The sequence below is a fragment of the Felis catus genome, chromosome D1 (assembly GCF_018350175.1).
Source record: "Felis catus isolate Fca126 chromosome D1, F.catus_Fca126_mat1.0, whole genome shotgun sequence".
NCBI classification, from domain to species: domain Eukaryota; kingdom Metazoa; phylum Chordata; class Mammalia; order Carnivora; family Felidae; genus Felis; species Felis catus.
The window spans coordinates 78,652,157-78,661,696 of record NC_058377.1 but is presented as its reverse complement, the minus strand read 5'-3'; positions in this window follow the sequence as shown (position 1 = coordinate 78,661,696).

The following is a 9,540-nucleotide window of genomic DNA, read 5'->3' as shown; positions in this document are numbered from 1 at the left end:
TATTCACAGACTAGAAATTGCTATATCTAGTACATTTGTGAGTGTGTTTTATAGACTGAAACCATAACGTCAAAATCTTAACTCTTACAATAGGTGTTTACTAGGTTGTGTGTGAAGGAGTTGTTAAATTGGAAAAGTAAAAATCATCCAAATAGTGATAAACTCTTCAAGAACCATTATGGGGAACAGTAACTGAACATTTACTGAACAGTCATTGCATTACTGATTAGTGTGCAGTTTGATTTATCTGAAGACACTCTCATGAGATTGAGTCATTAATGTTTGATCCAAGTGATAGCCAGGGTTCTTCAAATTTTCTCTCCTTCATTTCCTGCCTCAATTTCCTTTCCCCTCATTTCTGTATTCTTGAAGTTACACTCTCTAATAAAGTATTAGCAAATAACCCTTGCTCCTGGTCAGTTTTCAGCAAGAAGTTTTGATCTAATATAATTAAGATATGTTAATGTTTTATTTGAAATCAGTTGGCTAAATAAAGTATTCTATAAGTGCCAATGTTATAAATAAATGATTAAGGGTATTTTTAAATAAACAGAGACAAAAGATAAGAAAAGCTGATTTTCTTACATTATTAAAAACAGATGAGCTATGCCTATATCCATACCTATATATTGTGAGTACATAACTGCTGAAACCACATCTGGATTGTGAGGCTGAGAAAGGAAGAACGCAAGAAAGCAGGAAAGCAAGAAAGAAGGCCTCCTCTGCTTTCTATTGAAGCTGAGCTGGCACTCAAGCTAGACTATAGTGTTCTTTAGAACAAAACAATCTCACAGATCAACAAATCAAAAATGCCACTCTGTGATCATACTAGTAAAAGACAAATTCACTTTCTCTAAACCACACCAGCTTCATGTCGGAACACAAACAAATTGACGAACCCTACGGATGTATTATTCACAAGTTTCTGTCAAGTTTCTGTTTCCTCTACGACTAGGAAGTGCTTGGCAAATTGCCACCTTTGTTCCTGTACCTTTAAAAAACCTGAACACAATTTGCCAGGCAAGTGTGTATTAGACGGGAGTTCCCTGCAGAGCAGCAACTGGAATAAAGTCTTCCTTCTAGTTTTCAGCTCAGTCTTTATATTTTGAGAAATGTGTGTGTGTGTGTGTGTGTGTGCGCGCGCGCGCGCACGCGTGCGTGCACACGCACACACACGTCATTGGAAAGTGATCAAAACTCGAGTTACTTTAACCCCCCCAGTACAATTTAGCCCCAGGAGGTAGCATTTATAAAATATACTCTTCCCAGAAATGAAGCTAGAACATTTCCAAGAAGTCAATCAAAGTTTGAACTCCAGGGGCGCCTGGGTGGCTCAGTCGGTTAAGTGTCCGACTTCGGCTCAGGTCATGATTTCGCAGTCCGTGAGTTCGAGCCCCGCATCGGGCTCTGTGCTGACAGCTCAGAGCCTGGAGCCTGCTTCAGATTCTGTGTCTCCCTCTCTCTCTTGACCCTCCCCCATTCATGCTCTGTCTCTCTCTGTCTCAAAAATAAATAAACATTAAAAAAAAATTTAAAAAAAAAGTTTGAACTCCAATACACAACCAGAATTGTTACCATACTTTATTAGATGAATTTCCCCCAGATAGATACAGTTCTGTAGCCGCTCGCTCAGTCCTTTCTTGTCTCCAATCTTAGCTAAGCAGAGGGAGAGAAAAATAAATAATACGAACTTTTTTACTTCTTGTGATAAAAGTTCAATCTTCTTAACACACAAATTCCCATCGGCTGTGCTAGATTAATTTGTTTTCCTAAATAGACTGGATTGGCAGGAAAGAAAGGTGACTCCCCAAAGTCATGCAAAATGTTGCAAAATCCACAGCTCTTTTTAAAAGAAATGAAAAGTATCACTTTGTAATACCTACTCCCATGTTCTGACCAATACAGATGGTCTACTTCTATGGATGATAACATTTTCACTATTGGTGAGTTAGATCATTAAAAAAATAAAAATTTTAAGAGTTACACTGCGTTCCAATGTCCACTGACAGACACGGTATTAGGAGCTAAAGGCATGCAAGGACCTCTTACCTTTAGTAGAGGAAGAGACAGAAAGAAATCAACGATAATTGGTAGTCCAGCAGTCGGAAGAGGTACGACAAAAATAAGTGGCTGTATTCGGAAGGGAATAGGCATGTGGGGAGGTGACAGGGTCGCGTTTGGCTTGGGACACAGTGTTAAGAGTACCGATCCCAGAACTGGGCTGCCTAATTTGCAATCTTGGTCTCTCCTGCCGTCTGCCTAACTTCAGTAAGTTACCTGCTTTCGTGGAGCTTATATTCTAGTATGGAAATAAACACAAACAAATAATAAAATAGTAAGTAAATAATAAATATTTTTAATATTTTAATTGCAATATAATTAACATACAGTGCTATAGTAGTTTCAGGCGTACAATATAGTAATTCAACAATCCCATACATCACTCTGTGCTCATCATGATAAGTGTACTCTTAATCCCCTTCACCTATTTCACTCATCTCCCAACCCCTTCTCTGGTAGCCATCAGTTTGTTCTCCATAGTTAATAGTCTATTTTTTGGTTTGTTTCTTTTTCGATTATTCATTTGTTTTGCTTCTTAAATTCCACATATGAATGAAATCATATGCTATCTGTCTTTCTCTGGCTTATTTCTTAACATTATACTTTCCAGCTCCATTCATTGTCATTGCAAATGGCAAGATTTCATTCTTTTTTATGGCTGAGTAATATTCGTTTGTATATATGCCACAATGTTTTTACCCATGCATCTATCAATGAACACTTGGACTGCTTCTATAATTTGGCTATTGTCGATAATGCTGCAATAAACGTAGGGTTTGGTAAGTACTAGTAGAATAATAAAGATTTTTTTAACTGTTTATTTACTTATTTTGATTCAGGGGAGGGGGGAGAGGAGCAGAGAGTGAGGGAGAGAGAAAACCCCAAGCAGGGGATCAATGTGGGGCTAGATCCCCAAACTGCAAGATCACTACCTGAGCAGAAATCAAGAGTTGGACACTTAAACGACTGAGCCACCCAGGCACCCCAAGAATAATTAAGATTTTTAAACAAAGAGCAGAATAAGAAGGTGGATCGTGTAGTTGGCAGACTGGGTTGCAACAATAAAGAGGACAATCATTAGTCACTGAAAGGGCACTTATTAAGGGGCGCCTGGGTGGCTCGGTCAGTTAAGCAGCTGACTCTTGGTTTTGGCTCAGGTCACAATCTTGCAGTTCATGAGTTCAAGCCCTAAGCAGGGCTCTGCACTTATGGCATCCAGCCTGCTTGGGATTCTTTCTCTCCCTCTCTCTCTCTGCTCCTACCCTGCTCGCACTCTTTTTCTCCTCTCTCTCTCTCAAAAATAAACATTTTTTTAAAAGGGTGCTTATTGAAAAGGTGACATTTGTACATTGGCACTTAGGAGAGAAGAAACAGGCAATATAAAAGCAATTAAAGTGGCAGTAGTGCCTAGTATATCTAAGGAACCAACCTCATGGAATTTATTACAACTAAAGCTTAGTGGGTGAGGGGTATTTGTAGGAGGTAAAGTCAAGGAGACCATGAAAAGCCTGATCTTATACGGTTGTTTCAAACACTATAAGAACATGGGAAGCCATTTTAGGGCTTTGGCCAAGAAGACATGATGTCCTTATAGCAAAATTAGAAGAGATACGTATTGAGTCATCAACTGATAAAGAATTCTAATGATAGATTACACTGTGATTCTTAGCATACAACTTCAAAAGGGTTTAAAGCATTAAATATGGCTGTCAACACAACCCTTTCATCTTTTCATCCGCATACACCTAATTATATGCACAACATTTTTCAACCTGTACATCTATAGAGATATCAGAATGTTTTAATATTTTCATTTAAAAATGTCCCTAACAATAACCAAAAGTCATACCAGCCTAATTGTAAAAAAAAAAAAAAAAAAAAAAAAAAAAAGAGCTTCATTCAGTTTCTAGAAATCTCAATATTTATACTCTAAACAGCACATCCATATGTGCCTGGGTGGCTCAGTCAGTCCGTTAAGTGACTCTGATTTCGGCTCAGGTCATGATCTCAGGGTGGTGGGATTGAACCACATGCAGTCTCTGCACTGAGCATCAAGCCTGCTTAAGATTCTCTCTCTCTCTCTCTCTCTCTCTCTCTCTCTCTCTCTCTCCCTCTACTCCTTTTCCCCACTCATGCTCTCTCTCTCTCTCTCTCTCTCTCTCTCTCTATCAAAAATAAACAGTAGATTCAAGGAATAGCTGCTAAGCTTCAAGCCAGCACAGACTGTGGAAACTAAACACGGGGATCTGTTTAAAGTGAATGAAGTTAAGGTCTGACCTGGTGCAAAATCCCACCTAGTCGCTACTAGCACAGGGAAAGTGAGATGACTAGCAGATACCATTACTTTCACATTCCATGGGAGCCACAGAAACAGAGTGAAGTGGGGCTTCAAACGTCATCTGAGAATTCTTCAAATGGCATATCTGATGGGATCTTCTGTGCTATGGATTTGCATGCATGATTCCTGCCAGTACTCACACTACTCTTTTTGTCAAGAGATGGAATCACTAATTGGTCAAATGTGTAGCATGCATCTACCCATGAGCCTTGTATATATTTCCATATTTTGATTATATACCTGTATCTATTATGCCGGTGGTATATATACATATATACATTCCCATGTAATACATAATGTCTTATATGTACATGTATGTATACAAAAGTTTGTGAGCACATGTGTAGGTGTAATGGTTTAATGAGTATTTGGTGGGTGACTGTTGGTTTGGTCTTAAGATTTCAGCTTTGAAGTCAGTAGCATGTGAGGCAAGCATGAATGATCCAGTCTGATGAGACATACTCCCCTGCCATTGTGATTGTGATTGTCTGACATTTTTTTTTTTATCTGACCCTATGGAGTAAAATTCACAATCAATAACCATAGGCATGGTTGTATTTCAGGAGATTATGGGACAATTACAGAAATGCCCAAAGAAAGTGTATTAAGGTCCCCAGCAATGAAAAAAAAAAAGGTAATAGTATGTATCAATATTCTCTATAGTACTAGTCCAACACAGTGAATTTTTCCATGATCAACTGGATTTAAATTAAAAAAAATAACACAAGAATAGTACACTAAAATAAATGTGAAAAATAGGCAGTTTAACTACTAGGAAAGTGGTAAAAATGATGTTTCAACATTTTTATTGCAAAAATTTAGAATGGAAAAACTCAAGTAGGTTAGAGAGTGCCTTGACCACACAATCAATACCTGCTTATTTATAGCAGGTATTAGAGCTCCAACACTTGGCACTTACAGTGCTTGGTAAACATTAATCTATTTGAAAATTTCAGCAGATTAGTTTTGATCTCCAAATGTTTTCATGGATCAGGCTGTATCTTAAATCAAGTGTACAGAGTAAATGTAAGGTGGTATTTGTTGTTGGAGGAAATGACAAATAGGGGAGTGGGGAAGTAGAACTAGAAAGGAACAAGAAGTCAGAAGATCAAGTCCAATCTTCCCCAGCCACTCTTGACCTTAAGCTAATTACTGACTTGCAATTTTCTCACTTTTTTTTCTTTCTAAAGTTGATGTGATTTCAAGTTCTTTCCAACTACCTCCTGGCTGCATGACTTTGGGCAACTTATATAACATCCCTGAGCCTAGTTCTTTTCATCAGTAAGATTAAGATAAATGTTCCTAGTCTATAACATTTTGGTGAAGATTAAATACCATATATGTGGAAAACATTATGTAATCAATAAAATATATGGAAATCCAATTGTCTTGCTAAAGAATATAATCAGGTGTTGTATCTTCTGAAAAACCTTCTTTGGCTTCAAGACTATTTGAAAGGTCTGAATACTCCCATATCAACCTCTGCTTACCCCTAGCAGGGCAGATAGAAAATATATATTGGAATCTGTTAGAATGATCCTAGGGGTGCCCGGGTAGCTCAGTTGGCTGAGCATCCAACTCTTGATTTGGCCTCAGGTTATAATCTCAGGGTCATGAGATCGAGATCCTTGTCCGGCTCTGCACTGGGCATAGAGCCTGTTTAAGATTCTATCTTCCTATATGGCGCGTCTTCTTTCTCTTTCATACACACACACACACACACACACACACACTTTATAATAAATTAAATTAAATTAAATTAAATTAAATTAATTTTTTTAAATTTTTTTAAAAAAGAATAAATCCTAAAAAGCAATAGTATGAGGTATAACATGTCTGGCTGGCAAAAGTTCCATATGTCAGAGAGAAGGACAGAATGAAAGCCACACACGTTATATTTCTTCATTTTTACAATCACTTTGGTTTTATTTAGAATATACACTTTCAGTGGAGGCATGAATATGTTCAAATGCAACATGGAAGAGAACAGCAAAAGAAGAGGCATGTATTCTAAAGAAAAGTAGCAGCCATTACCAAGAATCTTTAAGCCCATGAGATTTGCAATCTGTACAAATCACTCCAGGGGATGTATATTCACCACCTGGGAGGAAGTAGTTCCATTTAGAGAAAGTGGTCATGAATACTTAAACTAGGGCTCTGGTTTCAGAATGAAGATGGGGGTGGCAGGGTGGATGATATAAACATATAGGAGATACGGTCTGCAGGTCGTGTTGATAGGAGAGGGGAGGAAGAAGTAGGAATAACGGATGACTCTCAGATTTATACGTATTTGGGAATTATCTAATGTTGGTAGAAGTCAAAATCATGAAAAAGATAATAAGCTCAACTTGACTAAGAATATGGCAGTGCCTGAAGGACTGAACCCCAAGGATTGTGTTTTTCTCAAGAGTAAGGTTTGCTTAGATGTAGAAAAACCCAATGACTCAGTTTTCAAAGGAAAATAAACCACATTCACGAGGCTTGATTTCTTTGTCTATACAACAGGTATATGATTAAAAACAAGATTAAACAACAACAACAATCACAACAACAGACAAAAAGAAATTCAGAAAGAAAATCAAGCTGGACTCTGAGAGATTGCAGTGAGATGATTTATTCATATGTAAGATAACACTTAGATATGCAGTATCTTCATCAGTTAGCAACAGTAACAGTTGCAATTCACTATGGATTGTTCTATGCTAAGTGTTCTTGCTGTCTGCACTGCTAGACCTTTAAAATTCATACATCAACCCTCTGAAGGCATAAAATCAATTTCTGAATTTGTAGTTTCCCTGTGACAGAGGAGAGTATCCTGAACAATGAAGGCCTATGGTTCTGTAATCCCCACAAGAAGAAAAGACTTCTGATGTGTGACTGAATGATAACACCTGAAGATATAATTCTTAACCCCCAAAAGTGTTTCCAAAATCTTATATGGGTTCATTTCTGAAGATAAAGTTTGTTGACACACGTCTCTTCTCTCTTAGATAGGTAGCTTTTTTTTCCCCCCTACAGAAAATGAACAGCGGGTCAATTAAATTTAGGGATTATTTTTGGATATAAGTTACAAAGACAATGTGGGAATATGTCTAAACAAAGTTTATTTTGATCTTCTTTCCTAAATGGATAAAGATGCTGAGTATTGCTGTTTTATGCTAATATGTCTCGAAGAAAGTAATGAAAATCGAGTAGAGCTGAGGCAAAAGTTTTCCCTTTCTGTGGTTGCAGAGGAATCTTTATCACAACAGGTTGTGAAGTGAAACAGAGTTGAAATACACACTCTCTTTTTTTCTTTTTTAACTGAGTGACTGTGAGCAAATTACCTGACCTCTCTGTGACCACCAGCTCCTCAAAAAAAGAGAGCAAAAATTAAAATCCTGGATTCACTTGACCTCTGTGATGAGCATATGAGATAATAAATGTAAATTCATCATGCAAACATAATGATAGCTTCATAGAACAGTATTTCCTACTTTACACGTGTTCTTAATGGAAAATAGTCACGTGTCATTGTGGAAAATGCATCTCAGATGATTAATTTTCAAACTGAATGGAAAAGCTATTGTTAGCAAAGTCTAGCAAGGGCAGAATAAAATTGTCTTTTGTAACCTTGACATCAGAGTCCTGTATTAGCAAAAGGTGTTGTCATTTTCGCTTACCAGATGATATACAGTTCAAATACGAGTTGATTTTGCCTACTTATATTTGTGTCACTTTTATTATTAGCCAATGGAGTGTATCCAGTTTGCATATGTTCCTTCTCAGTTATTTTAGCGATATGGAGGTTTAAATATATTATTTCTGCATGAATGCTTATTACTTCAATTCCATTAAAATAAGGAAATAATAGGTTAGTGTATGTGCTTTCTCTTCATAATAAGGCTTGGCAAAGGCAAGAAGGAGTTTTACATATATTCATAGAAGAAGGATGAGTTAAAGGGAGCTATTGTATTTACAAATCTTACGTCACTAGTATACTCCCAAGATGGAAAACCTGGGGTGAATCCTTCGTACAAGCATTCCAATGTATATCCCCCACGTATGCCCTTCTATTGAAAGCAATCTTTACCAAACCCCAACTTTGATCCAAGCGCTAGGTTACCTGTGTTTTTCTCAAGAGGAAGCCTTGTTTAGGTGCAGGAAAACCCAGTAACTCAATTTTCAGAGAAAAATTAATAAGCTACATTAATGACGTTCGTTTTCTTAACTTGACAACAAGCATGTGATTAATTCCCATGTCTGTTTCAAGATTGAGGGAATGCGGTGAAATAGTGAATAGGTAATGCTGTGTAAACAACAGTTTAGCCAGGTTATTTTGCAGGGTCCCGAGTTACTTATTTTATTGCAAAGGTCCACAATTATTTATCTCAGCGTGTGAAATAGGTTTTGATTTTCCAGGGTTTTTTTTCTACAAAAGATTTTTGTAGAAGAGTTTCATAATTTTATTTCTCTAATTTATTTTTCAAAGTAAAATTTATTGTATATGGCATGCACCTGATAGAATATTTGGAAATAATAGAAAATCGAATAATAAAATCCTCTCCTTTCCAATACCGTCACTCTCCATTAATGACTTATTATTTTGATTACTTCTTCAGTTATTCCTCCTTTGTGGGTTTCACCTGAGGGAAAGGATTGCCCTTGAGTTAGAGTCCACTGGATTTTCCATTTTTTATGGAAATTTTGGAATATTTTTTAAAAATGTAGGGGCGCCTGGGTGGCGCAGTCGGTTAAGCGTCCGACTTCAGCCAGGTCACGATCTCGCGGTCCGTGAGTTCGAGCCCCGCGTCGGGCTCTGGGCTGATGGCTCAGAGCCTGGAGCCTGTTTCCGATTCTGTGTCTCCCTCTCTCTCTGCCCCTCCCCCGTTCATGCTCTGTCTCTCTCTGTCCCAAAAATAAATAAAAACGTTGAAAAAAAAATTTTTTTTAAATGTAGTAACAAAAACCTCCTTCCAACACCACCAAACCTTGTTAATTACTGTTAGCATTTCGCTTAATTTCTCTTCAGTTTATGTCTCCCTCAGGGGCTTCACCTGAGGAAATGAGCCCCTGCAGGTGAGTGGACACTCTGGGCACCCGTTCCAGGCCACTGTCAGCTGCCAGTGGGGGAGAGAAGTTAAAGCCAGAGGAAGATCAGA